The sequence below is a fragment of the Taudactylus pleione genome, unplaced genomic scaffold (genome assembly GCF_031769625.1).
Source record: "Taudactylus pleione unplaced genomic scaffold, aTauple2 ptg000066l, whole genome shotgun sequence".
In the NCBI taxonomy this organism is placed as follows: domain Eukaryota; kingdom Metazoa; phylum Chordata; class Amphibia; order Anura; family Myobatrachidae; genus Taudactylus; species Taudactylus pleione.
In genome coordinates, this window is record NW_028284468.1 from 34,386,792 (window position 1) to 34,404,868 (window position 18,077).

Here is an 18,077-nt window from a genome sequence, read left to right on the forward strand (position 1 = left end):
AAAGATCAACAGGGGGTGCTATTTATTTAATTTGTGATTCTGGGAAGAACATGCAGTAAAATTCTATTATTTTACAATTTCTATTTTGGTTATGGGCTGGGGAGGGGGGTTTCCAGGCAACCGGAAACCCCCCCCTGCGTGTGCCTATGTATATAATATGGAAAATGCAACTTTTCATGTATTAATAATACAAGTGAAACAATATATTCTCTTGAATATATGACACTTCATTACATTATACAGACATTCCTCATTTAACAATCTACTCGTTTAACAAACGTTCGGACTTATGACCAGCACTCTGACCAGCTGGAACCCAAAGTACAATGACTAAAATGTTATTCTGAATGTCTTTTTTTATAACTTTAATTGTATTGTACAGTATATAAGAGTTATGCAAAGTAAAACAGTTACAGTATCAAGTTTGAGTTTCCTTTAGACCTTTTCTTTATTCAGAATAAATAAAAATGATTACCTGTATTAAGTATATATGGCTCATCGTTTAGTGACCAATTTGTTTAACGACCTATTCATAGGAACGGAACCCGTGAAGAATGTCTGTATTGTGAAGGTTAATGCAACACTGGTAAGCCACATCTCTATGCTATCATGGCTGTAAATAAAGCATTTGTACTCTTGATGTACTGTACACTGCTGCTATCTTTGAGCTGGATGTAATTTGATGTGTGTGCAAATCAAAATATAGTACAGATGTATGAGGGGAGGGGGGGGGGTTGCAACATTCTAATTACACAACTAGTGCACAAATGCACCCAAGTCTAAATGACAGCCATTGTGTTAGTAGTTATGATAAGCACCCACAGGATTTTGTCCATACTTGCCTACTTTTGAAAAAGCATTTCAGGGAGATTGTGAAACCAACGTCTATGTGCACCGCGTTAAAGTGGGCGTGTACTGCTACATCTGAGAGGCGGTGATTACTGGAAGCCCTCTTGAGCAAGCGGAGTGTTGCTCAGTCAAGTGGGGGAACTAAGCGTCACATGTTCTTACTGCTCCATAGGATAGATGGGCACCTCACAAGGTTCGGGAGTATTCTCCTTTGCAGCGGGGGAGGGAGTGCACCGATTGCCGGTAACCCCACTTAACTGAGCAACACTCGCTTGCTTAAGAGGGCTTCCAGTAATCACCAAAGTGGTTCAAAAGAAGGGGGAGGTGGTAGTGCTCGTGAATATTTCTGCTGCTTGAATATATCTAACAGGATTTGCAAATAATTCCCTCTGGAGGGATAAATAAAGGCTGGACTGAGCATAATATACAATCTGGATGAAAAGATCTCCCCAAAGTTCACTATATCAAAGGAGCTATCACATCAAGTATATTCTTTCACAAGAATTTTATCAATCTATATTGCAGGATTTACAAAGTAACTACTATACTCTAGATTGCATAACCAGCAGGACAGAGGATACTTTGCTGCCAACTAATGCGATTATGTTTTGTATGTCTTTTTTATTATGTATCTAATATTTTTATGATATTGAACTCTTTAATTGACTTTAGTACAGTTTTCTAAAGATTATTGCGCTCCTTGTTATTTGTATTATTTATGCAAATCTATCTGTATGTTTTGAGAGTGATACAGATTCATTCAGTAGGAGCAGCGAATTGACATTGCATACTACATATATGTGAAAACTGGTTTTTAGATAGATCTAATTTTATTTATTTTAAGCGCCTGAAAATTATTGCGGTTTTGTTATAATTCTGAAGAAGCTGGGTGCATTTGCCCAGGAAACGCGCTAAGGCTTTTTTACTTTGCCCTATATCACAGACATTTTTGGATCCAGATACGGACTGATCATATTACACTTTATTGGACTGCTGCTTTCTCTCCAACTCTATCTGCACATCCGCTACAATACATGGATATCTAATGGATATATATCACCCATCATCTTTCCACTGAGCTACTATAAAGAACTGTGTTGGGATGTTCATCCACAAACTCTGGGTAACTCTGTGTACCATATAGTGTTTCTATATTGGAGATATAGGGTCTGATTCAGACCCACTCGGTAGGATGAGTTCGCTCGTAGCTGCCGATGGTTCACAATGTGCGCATGTGTATGCATCGCATTGCGCATGCGCGAACTAGTCCATGCAATCACGAAGCGATCGCCCCATGTCTAAAGACACCCCGCCAGAATGAGTGACATGTCAAGCCGTTTGTGGGTGGTGACAGGGGTTGGTCTATGAAAACGGGTGGAGGTGCGAACGCGGGCGTGTCTGAGTGTCTTAACACCATTCCAGAGGTGTGCATAATTAAGACGGAGCGTCATAGTACACGTCACCTGGCTGGATTTTACACTGAAGTGATCACAGTGCTTGCGGTAGGGTATGGTCAACTACAAGCGCTGCGTTCGCTTCCGATGGTACCGATGGTTGCATACACATCCTGGAGATGACGTGCATTAGTGGGCATCTTAAGACAGGCTGGTGGGCATCTGCATACACAGGGCGATCGCACGCCAAGACAAAATGGGCGTGGTTATGCCTTGCCATGCGATTGCCTGCCTTGCTGTTAGTTGGACGAATTTGCATACACATCGAGCGAGCGAATGAATCTAGCGAGCGGGTCTGAATTGAGCCCATAGTCCACAGTGAAAAGTCCAGGATCCAATTGATTATTAATTACAGTAATATATCTTAGGCATTGCTATATATTTTTATCTGATATACATTTTTATTAATTTTATTGTGTCCTAATAAATGTTACACTTATCACTATTATATTGAATCTGTCCAACTATTTATAATTAGTTAAACAACATAGCGCTGGTTCTTTGTTTTTTGTTTGCTTACTGCTTTATTGGGGCTGACACCCCCTACAACTGCTAATTGACAGCACGTTGGGTATACTTTATTCTTTTGTATTGATCTTTTGGTTTAAAATGTCTCCGCCAGTAATAAATACACGTGTGCACCAACTCGGAGATCTGAAAATCATGCACTGTTAGGGGTGCACTGATATAGACCATCTACAGTATAGGGTAAATTTTTAATACTGCATAATCATAGACTATCCAGTACATAAGGAGACCAATCTGTGCATATATGTCCAGGGCAGTGCAAGGTTCTTTTTCTGCCGCCCCCCCCAGATTCCTGAACTTGCTCAATAAAAACATTCAGTTCAGACAGGATGGCCCTTCTCCCACATATATTGGCATACTGTGATTGCTGGTTTTGTATACAGTATGTCAGAATTATTAAATACCTTCGTATGACGTATATTATAGCTACTTTAATATCAAGCATTTGGAAACCCCTCTCTAGAATTCCTGCGTTGAATTCCTGCGTTTGCCATTGCCATGCTCCTCATACCTCCCACCTGACAGCCAGAGAGTTGATAAGTATGATGTGGAATACAGGACATTATTCAGACCCGCTCGATAAATGCATCCACTTGCACCCAGCGTATGCAAATTTGGAAAGGCAGGCGATCAAATGGCAAGGCATTAGCACGCCCACTATGTCTTGGCGTGCGATCGTTTGTGTATGCAGACGCCCACTAGCCAGTTTTATGACGCCTAGAATATAGATGGTTAAGAGTGCTCTGGTTAGGGTGCAGGTTGAATATATAAAATGTATCCCATATACCCCGTTTATATTCCAATCACGATTTTTCTACGCAATATAAAAACCTGGTCTCTCCACTTGGTTCTCACACCATTACCCCTCAATGTCAGTAAGCCATAGAAGACAAAAGTGGGGAAAACATAAAGGGCCAAATGTAATAGGGTGAGAGTTTAGAAAAGTGAGAGTTTCTGACACTTTTTAAACTTTGCCAATGTAATAGAGTCCAAAAACAAAGTAACAGAGCGAACTTGCATGTTTTTTCAGACTTAGAAAACTCTCACGTTTTAAAATCTCATACAGATGTTTTCCCATTTTGAAGATAAAACTCAACCAATGTGAGAGTTTACTGCTAAACTCTCACATTATCTAAACTCTCACCCTATTACATTTGGCCCATAGTGTAAAACCATTTACATTTATTTCAAACAAATAGTGAATAAAAATGGTCGCGTACCATCAGGGACCTTTTCATGAAAGGGACAATCTTAAGCATATAGGGGTTTGTTATGCTCCCCCTATTAAGCAATACCTCTCCACCGTTTAAGGATCTGAATGGCAGCAACCCAGGATACCTTATGGGCGTTTTATGATGCCCACTTGCACACGTCATCTCCAGGAAGTGTATGCAACCATCGGTACATCGGGTACCATCGGATGCGATCGCAGCGCTTGTAGTTGACCATACCCTGCCGCAGGCACTGCGTTCACTTCAGTGTAAAAACCAGCCAGGTGATGTGTACTATGACGCTGCCTCTAAATTATGCACGCCTCTGAAACGGCGTTAAGACGCTCAGGCACGCCTGTGTTTGCATCTCCACTCCCCCGTTTCTAACAGCCAGCCCCTGTCACCACCCACAAACGGCTTCTCCTATCACTCACTCTGCAGGGCAGTCTATGTGCAGCGAGCGAACGCTTCTCGATCTATCGCACTGGTTCGCGCACGCTCACTGTGATGCGTACGCATGTGCAAATTGCAAAAATCGGCCAGCTACGAGCGAACGCATCCTAGCAAGTGGGTCTGAATCAGGTCCACAGTTCCCAGCAGATCTTGAATGTCAGGGCATACGGCATGAAAGATCTGCCAGCATGTCCTGGCCACCATAAAACGTGGGCTTTGAACCTGACAGGGCTTCATATCTGTATTTTTTTTTGTCTATTTTATTACCTGACATCCACAGCCCAGAATTGTTTGTAAATAACCTTAGTGCTGTCAGCACAGGGCTGTTTTTTCCTAGGAAATTCACTCCCGTACTGAACAGGCTGGGAATCCTGTACATCACGGCAGGGGAACTCCATGTCTTGTATGTCCAACTGCTGTGGTGTCCCCAGCCCAGCCTGTGACAGCCTGTTGCAGTTAGAGCTCTTTTGGGAGGACCCCATTTTGCCACAGCAAGCCTAGGCTTTTAGTGCTAGTGCTGATGACATGTTTTTGATATTTTTCTTTATTGTTATTTATTTATTTATTTATTTGAAGCAAATTGCCATGTCAGATAGGTATGAGTGGCAGTGCAGCTCTATTGTTTTTCCATATTTTTGGGCGTGTTTTCAGCAGTTTTGAAACTATTACATCCAGCAACTTGTGCCATCGTGACAGGAATTTGCGGCGACGTAATTTACAATAGTTGGTACTGTATCTGGCAAGTAGCCCAATTGTGGTATCTGATATATGGAGGACAAAATATTTCCAAAAATGCATACAGTACATTGCTGTCACAGCTGTAATAATTGATAACACTTTAATATTTGACTTTACATTGATCACATAATTTCAGTGAGAAATATGCATTTGGAATTTAAATTTAAACATTTCTGTTGCAAATACAATACAATATACTACGTTCTAGATCTACGCTATTGCAAACGCAGCTGCGATCCCGTAGGCAGCTGCTGTGTGAAAATATGCAAATGTTGCAGGCGCCGGGAGATGTACGGAGATGCCCACCGGTGTCTTTACAAATCTAAGTATCTGCAGACACAGACACATCGTCGGTTGCAGCTCATTCGATGTTGGTGGTCCTGAGTAACTCTATGGCCATGCAGAATGCCCCGGGAACTGAGACGCCTGATGCATATTTACTGCGTACGGGATCGTAGACGCAGGATGTGACGTGCCCCCAAAATGGTCGTGACATGTCTGCACTTTTTGCCAACACTCCCGTTACCACCCCCAGACACTCCCTGACTATCAATTACACTGCTAATATATACTGGCTGTAAGCGGCTATGGTAATGACACATGAGCAGTGTGACTCAGACGCACACACAGATGGACGATAATCGCTCAGCAGTGATAACATCTGCATAGCGCACAAATCTGAGTCTGGCCCATACTGTGCTGTTTTCAATCCCTCGTACATTGTGAATGTTTGATACATATAACATTTCATTACTATATAAAGGTGTGTGCGCAAATCTTTAAGCCACCTAGCACATCATTTTGGTAAAAAAAGGATGTTTAGCAGGCTAGGTGAAGCCAATGTATAATTTGCGGGGTGCCCACAAAAATGTAGGATCCGATAAGAGCCTGTCCAGGCGATTAGTATGTATATTCAATAACTTTGCTCCCAGGTTTGGTCCCTGGCGAGGTTACTGTGCATGCGTGACTTTGCAGTTGTGCATGCGGAACACGAAGAATTTGCAATGCACATTGGGATCCCTTCCATCCCACCAGTGAAGGATAGCTCCATTGAAGGTAGTGGGCTAACACCATCTGAAGATGATGTTAGCTCTCGCATACGTGGCCTCACCATGCTTCTGGTGACCTTTATACTGCGCATGTTCAAATCTCCCAGGAAAGTAACCGTTGCACCATTTTCCCAGTGAATTATGCTGCTGCAGCACCCACATGGAACTCCAGAGAGGTAAGTACAATAATATGGGTACAGGATGTGGTGTGTGGGCCCCCTGGATACCTATACAATACCACACTCCAATATACATTTCTACTGTATACTGTATATCAAACGAAGAGAGATAATGTCTTGTAAGGTGTGGTAAATACTGTGGGGCTCAGAGCTGGAAGCATCTTTAAGCATTAAGCTTATCCTGATGTGGTAGACACCAGTCTTCATCATCAAGTTACTGATGATGACTAGTGTTTTTATGTAAAAATTCCAATGTATCCATCTACTTATCAATTGGAACCTTTTGGGCACAGATTTGCAACTTAGTGACACACAGAAGTACATGTAACGCCAGCCCCACTGGTCAGTGTACACTTGTAGTGTAGTTTTGCCGCTTTAGTGGTGCGAATACATCTCAAAGTGCGTGGAACGCCAAACGGGGCTATTTGGTGTGAATAGAGCAAAGGACACATGTGTAGGCTGGATTTGAATAGTGTGCACTCACTCGAATATACAGGAAATGAAGAAGGTATATTGTGACAGCAATAAGTTATTTTTCGATACTTTGTTTATTTACTATACACACTATTTTTTAAATACATTTTGATATAATAATAATATGTCAGCAGTGTGAGGTAGCTCCCAAATACAGGTGATTTATCAAAATATAATCACATTTAAGTACTAATAGGTAGTAGAGACCACATCTATTATATTTAAGGGAATATACCTATATGTACATTATTCTACCAGGTTTTGTGCTTGATAGATATTCTATGTAAGCCAAGCTCAACTATTTTGCTTTCTAAGCTCAAAATTAACAATTTTTTTTTTTTTTTTATGAAACCTGACAAATCTTAATGGAGAAGACAATCGTAAATATTTTTGTAAAGTTTCTTTTCAATGTCAGTTTGTAATGTTTGAAACAACATCATGTAGGTTCTTGTGATTTTTTTGTGATGGTAAGTAGACTTTCAAATACATGGAAGCTATAGACACAGAATATAGTGCTCAACTTTCAGCAGCTATTCCCCTGCCCACGCTGATTTACACCCTGAAAGTTCTTTTACAATGTGGAGGTGGTGAAGATGTGTGGACTTCCCCTGTCTGTGTTATAATGGATGCTGAAAGAGAAAGTCTTCAGACCAATAATATATGAGAGAGGGGGAGAAGGTGCTTAAGTTGAAAGCCTCACAAAAGATTAAAGTATGTGAACATTTCATTCTTTCCAATTCTTGTCTAGACCCACTGTAAGTGGCTTTTCAGTTCAGTAAAGTTCACCGTTAACCAAATTCATTTGAATTTGACAAATATGCTGAAATTTATCATGTACTTTAGATGAGATGAACCACAGCTAATTGTACTGCAAAGAGTGGTACCTATGTATAAGCATTACATTGACTTTGTAAGGTGATTCTGTGTGATTCTTACCTCGAACACCAGTCACATGGAAGAACAGGATGGAAGGGACAGTTATTGTGAAATGCTGTCCAGCAATTAAATAGTATATAAATAAACTATTGTGGATATATGGGGTATGGGTATGGCATATGCCATTCTCAATGTCAGAGGTTTAACTAATTCTTTAAAATATATCAAAATAAAATATTAAAATGACAATATAAACCCTGATTGTGTACACAGGGTCTGATTCAGCAGAGGACGGAGATTGGAATATTCACACAGATTCCCGATCATCAGGAATCTGCACATGCACAGAACGGGTCCTGTGAAATCACTCGCAGGTCCCCTAAGCCTCTGCCTGACTGACAGGCAGAGGCAATTGCGGGGAGGTGCGGGGATGGCATGTGTTCCCGGAAACGGAGGAGTGATGCTGTTGTGTGCTGGGCTGCAGTGGGAGATTGCTCATGGCTCCTGGGCAGCAGCTGTGGCAGTCTTCTATGCCTGTGAGGGGGAGCAATTACACTGATCGCGTCCCCCCTGGCTTTGCGCCGGGCTGAAGGGCTCATATCATATTTTTTTCATCATAAGGGGGCATGGTCATAATGCTTCAATTAGGCCCTTCCCCCGGGACCAGGTACAGCTCTCTATGCCCCTGGACTCAAGCATGGGTATCCTTCAAGTGCTGGCCCCAGGTGTGTTAGCACCCTGTGCAGGCCCATATCAGACTATCAGGATGGCAGTGTGCCCTGTGTTGCACTGCTGCCTCTTCCCTCACCCTCTCCCTTCCCCTGAGCTATTTTAATACTGTAAACACCTAAATCTGTGTAGAGGGCGAGGATCTCATGCTGCTCTATTCTCAAACTCCGCCGGAGCCGGCCAGGTTGCGGTGGCTGATGGATGCCGCTCTGTGCAGCCGCACTCCTTGAACGGCCATAGAGCTGGCCCTGGTATCCTTAAAACCTGGACTGTAATCGGGATGGCTGGCAACATCCTGCCTGGGGGGCAAACACAAGCAAGTGGCCCCAGCACATTGCAATGGAAAATTGGATGTGGTTAAAAAGAAAACACCCTGTAGCTGTGGTTTATATAATGCGGGTGTGGCGTAAATAGGCAATGAAATATGAAAAAAACTCATGTCAAAAATATAATATAATAAAGAAAACATTACAGTGAATGCCATATAATACAGAGAACATTACAGTGACTGGCATAAAATATATCAATGACCACCACATACTGTAATGCACAAAGCATCAATGACCACCTTATAATACAGAATCAGTGACAACCATATAATACAGAGAGCAAAAGTGTCCACAATATAATGCAGGGAGGATCAATGACCCCCATTTAATACAGAGAGAATCAGTGAAAACTGCATAATACAGACAGCATCAGTTAAAACTAATATGAAACCAGTGCAGTACTGGGTGAAAACAAACCAGGGACCAGTAGTGTCACTATCAGCCAGCCAACACTGTGGTCGTGCGGTTCACTCAATCACTCTGTAAACCAGCAACCAGCCCAGCAGCTTGAGTCAAAAGTCTCTGCTGCATTGCTCTGCCACAGTGCCAGCCCATTGACCTGCTCAGCCCAGGCCAGTGTTTCTACATAGTTGTGGATCTGCTTGTGTCTCGCTCTGATTCCATGGGCATGCACTCCAGTCCGGCATCTGTGGTCTGTGCCAGTGAGGCAGTCTCTGATTTGTGCACGTGCAAAAGAGAGCTGCCTGGGCCCCCAGCTGACTAGTCCAACACTGCCAATCTTACCAGGCTCCTTAGCCGGTGCACCCTCCTACCATTACCTGTAGTACATGCTGCACCTGTCCCCTCTCAAACTGTGCCCCGACCTTGTGCTGTCCAGTGCTGTGCTGGGACTGGTGTTCGGTGGTGGCCGGGCCGTCACCGATGCAGTGAAGACAGTGAGTCTCTGGCAGTGAGTCCAACACTGCCAATCTTACCAGGCTCCTTTGCCGGTGCACCCTCCTACCATTACCTGTGGTACATGCTGCACCTGTCCCCTCTCAAACTGTGCCCCGACCTTGTGCTGTCCAGTGCTGCGCTGGGACTAGGGTTCGGCGGTGGCCGGGCCGTCACCGCTGCAGTGAAGACAGTGAGTCTCTGGTAGTGCGGGAGTGGGGGGCAGGTCCGCGTGACGTCATAACGTGACATCATGCGGTGGTCGCTCAGTGATCCTCTGGGAACATGTTTTGCAGAGGCACAGTAATGGAGCTTAGTGCCAGTATTAGTATTAGTTTGAGCACGTTACTGAGTCTATGTAAAACATTTACCTGTACAACTAGCCTTTGTGATGGACAGGCCAGATTTTATGGGACCCGCCGGGCCTTGCGGTAAATCTGACCCTGATGCCGGCAGTGCTGGCGGACCCACATTTGTAGAATTGTACCAGCCCATGGGGGCAAATGGCACCCTGCCCCCCACCCCTGACTGTAATGGAAGAAGTTGGGAACCTCTGCTTTGGTCATTTTCACAATCAATTTATTTATACAAACTGCAATGAGCATATATAGTGTAAGTTGCACCACCAATTTTTGTTTGTACACACCCCACTGTACACGCTTTACTGCACAGCTAGCAATGCAGAGATCCCAATGTAATTTACACTAATTACAGGGCAGTTTTGTAGACTCTAATTATAGTTAACCCCCAGTTCCATTTGCAGAGACCCCATTGCATGCTCTTTTTGCATAGAGCTATAGCTTTTTCACAGTCAGCGATACACCTCCCACCCCTCCCATTTCTCTCCAGCATCAGTCGCAGATCTGTACAACCAACCAATGTTCGCTATACCCCTGATGCCCCCCCCCCCATTGTTTTCAGTAGTTTACCTACCTGAGGATCGATGGCGACAGCTGTCTGTCTGGGAGGTGGGTAGGTGCTCCCCTGCAGCAACATATGTATCCCTGGGTCAAATAGATTGTGAGTGACTGATATTAACTATATATATTCTTGAATAGGAGTTATATACCGGAGAGCAAAATGTGAACTCCTAGGTTATGGCTCTCTTACAGTCTGAGAATCATATACAAACTGAGATTTTACAACATTTGCTAATGATTTGATAATCACCTTTACTTGGTGTGGAGGCCACAGGGATAGATATGTCTAAAGCACTCTGGCATTAACATTTTCTGCCATTATAAGGTTAGTGATATAACATTGTTGGTTTTGGTTTGGAGCATATACTGTAATACAAGCTTGGTCATTTAGATACTAAATAGAGGTTTTGTACACAGTGCTCAACCTGTGTAGAGTGTATTGTGTGTCGGTATAGTGTTCTTGGATGCTGAGGGTGGTGTGTGAAATGTGGGGTAGAATACCCAGGATGCCGTATGTTGTTAGCAGTCACTTATTTATTGATGTTTAAATAGAGACACAGTGGTAATACATGTAATACAGGACTGTGTTGTAGTGACAGAACTGGGTGTGTTGCACCTCTGGGGTATGCATATCATTAGTTCGTGGGGTAGTTGTAAGCTTTCTCCTTTAATAATCTACTTGTAGCTATGTCTCCCTGTGTACACTTATAGTGTGACAACTGAAGATGGGGGTTATGGGGAGGTGAGAGGCTCCTTTAGGGTGCTTCTCTTCGTATCAAACCTTTGGTGGTACGTTTCCCTTGCACTGTGGTGCTATAACCCAGTATTGTGGACACTGCACTTTGGATGTGGTGCAGTATCGGCGGCCCATTCTGTGCACCTACCGGTAAGTGGTTGCAGGTGTTCAGTGATGTGATGCAAGTCTGCTCCTCCCCTAGGGGGCGTCCTTGCTGGAGACTCTTGGAGTGGTCATGAGGGATCCTCCTCAGTCTCCTGGGATCTTTGTGGAAACTTGCAGAACGGGTTTGATGCTGCTTAGTGTGTTTTGAAAATGGCGGTGTGTCACGTGATTTTTCCAACATGTTTCATTATATTCTGTATGTAGTAATACAGTATAATAGGGGCTAGGGCCGGACTGGGACTAAAAATAAGCACTGGCATTTACAGCACTCAGGCCCACCTCGCGTCGGCACCTAGCTCCTGGCATAGACTCCTCCCCTTACTATTTCTGACTCCTCCCACTTAATGAGTCTATACTCTTATAAAATATAATTAATATCAAAACACCATACAAGTGTACATCATTCTGTGTATTAAAATGCACACAACAGAGCTCATCCTGCAAGGGATTCAAACATGTGCCATAGTCAGACATTTGGGGTCAAATGTAATAGGTTTCAAGTTTTAGTTTAAAATTCTAACTCGCACCTTCTCGCATTTTTTGAAGGTGCAAGTTGGTGCCGGGACTCGCAAATGTAATAGCCTGCAAACTTTTGAGCTCGAGGCTACTACATCATGCAAATCTGTGCGAGTATTTACTAGGGGTGTGCACCGGCCACTTTTCGTGTTTTGTGTTTTGGTTTTGGATCTGGATCTTTCTTCGTGTTTTGGATCTGGATTTTTTTTTGCCAAAACCACCCTTCGGTGTTTTGGGTTCTGGGTTTTGTGTTTTGGATCTGTATTTTTTTTTTAAAAAGCATAAAAACAGCTAAAATCACAGAATGTGTTGATTTTTCTGCTTCTATGCTATTATTAACCTCAAAATCCTTAATTTCCACTCATTTCCAGTCTATTCTGAACACCTCACACCTCACAATAGTGTTTTTATGTCCAAAAGGTTGCACCAAGGTAGATGGATGACTATGCTAAGCGACACGAGTGGGCGGCACAAACACGTGGCCCATCTAGGAGTGACACTGCAGTGGCAGACAGGATGGCAGTTTGAAAACTAGGCCGCAAACAGTACATAATGCAAAGAAAAAAGAGAGGTGCAAGATGGAGTTGTCCTTGGGCCCTCCCACCCACCCTTATGTTGTATAAACAGAACATGCACACTTTAACAAACCAATCATTTCAGCGCCAGGGTCTGCCACACGACTGTGGCTGAAATGATTGGTTCGTTTGGGCCCCCACAAAACAAGCTGGCAATTAACCTGTCCCTGCACAAACTGGCTCTACGGAGGCAAGATGTCGTCCTCATCCTCCTCATTCACCGATTCCTCACCCTCTTCAGAGTTGTGTACATCCTCATCCTCACAGAGTATTAATTCATCCCCGCTGGAATCCACCACCACAGGTCCCTCTGTACGTTCTCTAGGCTGGTCTCCCTGGAAGAGTTGATAATTCATTTTTATGAACATCATCTTCTCCACATTTTGTGGAAGCAATCTCCTACGCCTTTCGCTGACAAGGTTCCCGGCTGCACTAAACACTCTTTCGGAGTACACACTGGAGGGGGGGCAACTCAGGTAAAATAGAGCCAGTTTGTACAGGGGCCTCCAAATTGCCTCTTTTTCCTGCCAGTACAGGTACGGACTGTCTGACATGCCTACATGGATGCTGTCACCGATGTAATCCTTTAACAGACAGATGCACGCTTGTCGTTGCTGCTTTGAGGATGCAGGTGCGGCTACTGCGCATACATTTCACACACAAAGGCAGAAAAAAAGAAGATTATTTTATTTTGGTTGGAGCGCACTTTGGGGGTTACACCACCCTTTAACAGACAGACGCACGCTTGTCGCTGCTGCTTTGAGGATGCAGGTGCGGCTACAGCCCACACATTTCACAAAGACGGAAAAAAAAGACTTTTTTTATTATTTGTGGAGAGCACTTTGAGGGTTACACCACTCTTTAACAGACAGAAGCATGCTTGTCGCTGCTGCTTTGAGGATGCAGGTGCGGCTACTGCGCATACATTTCACACACAAAGACAGAAAAAAAGAAGATTATTTTATTTTGGTTGGAGCGCACTTTGGGGGTTACACCACCCTTTAACAGACAGACGCACGCTTGTCGCTGCTGCTTTGAGGATGCAGGTGCGGCTACAGCCCACACATTTCACAAAGACAGAAAAAAAAAGGACTTTTTTTATTGTTTGTGGAGCGCACTTTGAGGGTTACACCACTCTTTAACAGACAGAAGCATGCTTGTCGCTGCTGCTTTGAGGATGCAGGTGCGGCTACAGCCCACACAATTCACAAAGACAGAAAAAAAAGAAGAATTTTTTAATTGTTTGTGGAGCGCACTTTGAGGGTTATACCACCCTTTAACAGACAGACGCACGCTTGTCGCTGCTGCTTTGAGGATGCAGGTGCGGCTACAGCCCACACATTTCACAAAGACAGAAAAAAAAGACTTTTTATTGTATGTGGAGCGCACTTTGAGGGTTACACCACCCTTTAACAGACAGACGCACGCTTGTCACTGCGGCTTTGAGGATGCAGGTGCGGCTACAGCCCACACATTTCACAAAGACAGAAAAAAAAAGAAGAATTTTTTTATTGTTTGTGGAGCGCACTTTGAGGGTAACACCACCCTTTAACAGACAGACGCACGCTTGTCGCTGCTGCTTTGAGGATGCAGGTGCGGCTACTGCGCATACATTTCACACACAAACACAGAAAAAAAGATTATTTTATTTTGGTTGGAGCGCACTTTGAGGGTTACACCACCCTTTAACAGACAGACGCACGCTTGTCGCTGCTGCTTTGAGGATGCAGGTGCGGCTACAGCCCACACAATTCACAAAGATAGAAAAAAAAGATTTTTTAATTTTTTGTGGAGCACACTTTGAGGGTTACACCACCCTTTAACAGACAGATGCACGCTTGTCGCTGCTGCTTTGAGGATGCAGGTGCGGCTACTGCGCATACATTTCACACACAAACACAGAAAAAAAGAAGATTATTTTATTTTGGTTGGAGCACACTTTGAGGGTTACACCACCCTTTAACAGACAGACGTACGCTTGTCGCTGCTGCTTTGAGGATGCAGGTGGAATCTAGACAGGATTTGGAACCGGGGACACACTACCTCCATCAATTGTCTAAATCCCACTGCACTAATGGCGGATACCGGACGCACGTCTAACACCAACATAGCAGTAAAGGCCTCAGTTATACGTTTTGCTTCAGGATGACTGCTGTCGTACTTCATCCTCCTCGCTAGGGACTGTTGGAGGGTCAATTGTTTAGTAAAAGTAGTGGTGTTCCTACTTCCTCTCTGGGATGATGAACAACTCCCAGCAGCAGCAACAGCACTAGGAGGAAGTAGTTCTTGATCTTTCCCTATTTTATTTTTATCGGAGAAAGTTTGGTCCTCCATTTATGTTATATTGATATATACGTGTGACTAAGGCGCACACAAACACAGAAAATATTTTTTTATTTTTGTTGGACACTAGTGCACTTTGTGGGTTACACCACCTTTTAAAAAATGAGCCAGCCGGCCCTTTACTTATGGGACACAGGCGCACGCTTGGTGCTGCTCCTTTGTTGATGCACGTGCAGCCACAGTGCACACAATTCACAAACACAGAAAATATTTTTTTATTTTGTTTGGAGTGCACTTTGGGGGTTACAGCACCCTTTAAGGGTCAAGCCAGCCGGCCCTTTACTTATGACACAGGCGCACGCTTGGCACTACTTTATTGATGCACGTGCTGCTACTGCGCACACAATTCACAAACACAAAAAAATATATATTTTTACTTTTTTTGGAGTGCACTTTGGGGGTTACAGCACCCTTTAACGGTCAAGCCAGCCGGCCCTTTACCTATGACACAGGCGCACGCTTGGTGCTACTTTGTTGATGCACGTGCGGCTACTGCGCACACAATTCACTAACACAAAAAAATATTTTTTTTATTTTGTTTGGAGTGCCCTTTGGGGGTTACAGCACCCTTTAATGGACAAGCCAGCCGGCCCTTTACTTATGGGACACAGGCGCACGCTTGGCGCTGCGCCTTTGTTTATGCACGTGCAGCCACAGTGCACACAATTCACAAACACAGAAAATATTTTTTTATTTTGTTTGGAGTGCACTTTGGGGGTTACAGCACCCTTTAACGGTCAAGCTAGCCGGCCCTTTACTTATGACACAGGCGCACGCTTGGCACTTCTTTGTTGATGCACGTGCAGCTACTGCGCACACAATTCACAAACACAGAAAAAATATTTTTTTTTTTTGCACTTGGGGGGAGCACCCCTGATGGACAGAGCACCCCCTGGACAACACTACAGCACCCCTTTAGGACTGGGACACTGCACAGGACTTTGGAGTGGACACAGCCCCTATGGACAACTGACTGCACAACACAGTCCAGCCAGCCCCTATGGACTTTGGAGGAGTGGACACAGCCCCTATGGACAACAGCAGCACTGCACAGCACAACACAGCCAGCCCCTATGGACTTTGGAGGAGTGGACACAGCCCCTATGGACAACAGCAGCACAGCACAACACAGCCAGCCCCTATGGACTTTGGAGGAGTGGACACAGCCCCTATGGACAACAGCAGCACAGCACAACACAGCCAGCCCCTATGGACTTTGGAGGAGTGGACACAGCCCTTATGGACAACAGCAGCACAGCGCAGCACAGCACAACACTACACTACACAGCCCAACCAGCCCTAACTCCCACCCTCCCTCTTCACTGTCCACAGCCGAGTGAGAAAATGGCGCCGATGCGGGTACCTTATATAGAATCCAAAACCCGCGAGACCCGGAAGGCGGGATGACGATGTTTTGCCTCGATTTCAGATCCGAGTCAGGCGGGAAATGTCGAGCCTGACTCGGATCGGCCTCGGATCGGGGGGGCTCGGGGGGGCTCGGGGGGGTTCGGATTTCAGAAATCCGCACCCGCTCACCCCTAGTATTTACCTATGTAACTTCACACCTCTTAATGTGACTAGCATTAAAAGGTGCAAGGTATACAGAAGCCTTCACAGATCAGTGAAATCCATGAAGGCTTCTGTCTGTGTGATTTAAAAAAAAATGACATTCACCCCCTCCCCAGAAGCTTAATCAGCCCCGGGCCTGCTGGTACCTGTAGTTCTACTGCAAAAGAAACATAACAAAAAAGACAAGACACACTCACTGTGACAGTACAATTTTATTTAAACATACAGGCACACACACATGCACACTCAACTCACACTCACTATCACACATACACACCTAGTATCCCTGTAGCCAATCATGTCCCCTTCTCCATGTAGCTTCCACGGGTACCTGAAAAAAAAAAAAACATACTCACCTCTCCTATACGTTGATCATGTCCTCTTCGGTCCATGTGGGTTGAAAAAAACCCGAAAAATCCCGATACCATGCCGGACAGTTGGAAAGGTATGTTTACACATACCCTTCCTCCATGCGAATGACTGGGGCCCACGTGTGCCCACTCATTGCAGGAGCCACCAGCCAATCAGCAGACGCCTCCGTCGGAGCTGGCCGCTGATTGGCTTTGCACGGTCAGCCGGTCTCCTCCATAGACTTTAATGATGTGAAATCTCATACGGTAATGCCCCTAGATTGTAAGCTCCTAGGAGCAGGGTCCTCCTCCTCACTGTCTCACAGCCTTCTTCTCTAGCACTTCTATGACAGTCTTCACCTTCCCAGCTGTATTGTGTATGAAGAATTGTGTTGCTAATTGTTACTTGTGCTCTGTTTATAATTTGGTTACTGTATTGTAATGTAATGTTCTGTGTACCCTTTACTGTATGTACGGCGATGCGGACCACTTGTGGCGCCCTATAAATAAAATGTAATAATAATAATATTCTCCACTGAAGTCTATGGTGGGAACCGCTACATTGTATCCAATGATGTAACCGTAAGGTTACGCCACACATTGGTGCTCCTTCGTCACATTACAACGCACAGTGGTGCACCTTATTCATGTTACATCGCACAGTGGAGCTCCATATTCAAGTTCACACAGTAGTGCCTCTTATTCACATTATGCCAAAACAGTAATGCCCCCAGAACAAATTATGCCAAAATAGTAATGCCCCCAAAATATTATGCCATACAGTAATGCCCCTAGAACATTATTCCAAAACAGTAATGCCCCAGAACACAATATGCCCAAACAGTAATGTCTCCAGAACAGTATGCCAAAACAGTAATGCCCCCAGAACGGTATGCCAAAACAGTAATGCCCCAGAACACATTATGGCAAAACAGTAAAGCCCCCAAAACACATTATTCTAAACAGTAGTGCCCCCATAACATTATGCCAAAATAGTAATGCCCCAGAACACATTATGCCAAAACAGTAATGCCCCCAGAACATTATGCCAAAATAGTAATGCCCCAGAACATTATGGCAAAACAGTAATGCCCCCAAAACATTATGCCATACAGTAATGCCGCTAGCACATTATGCCAA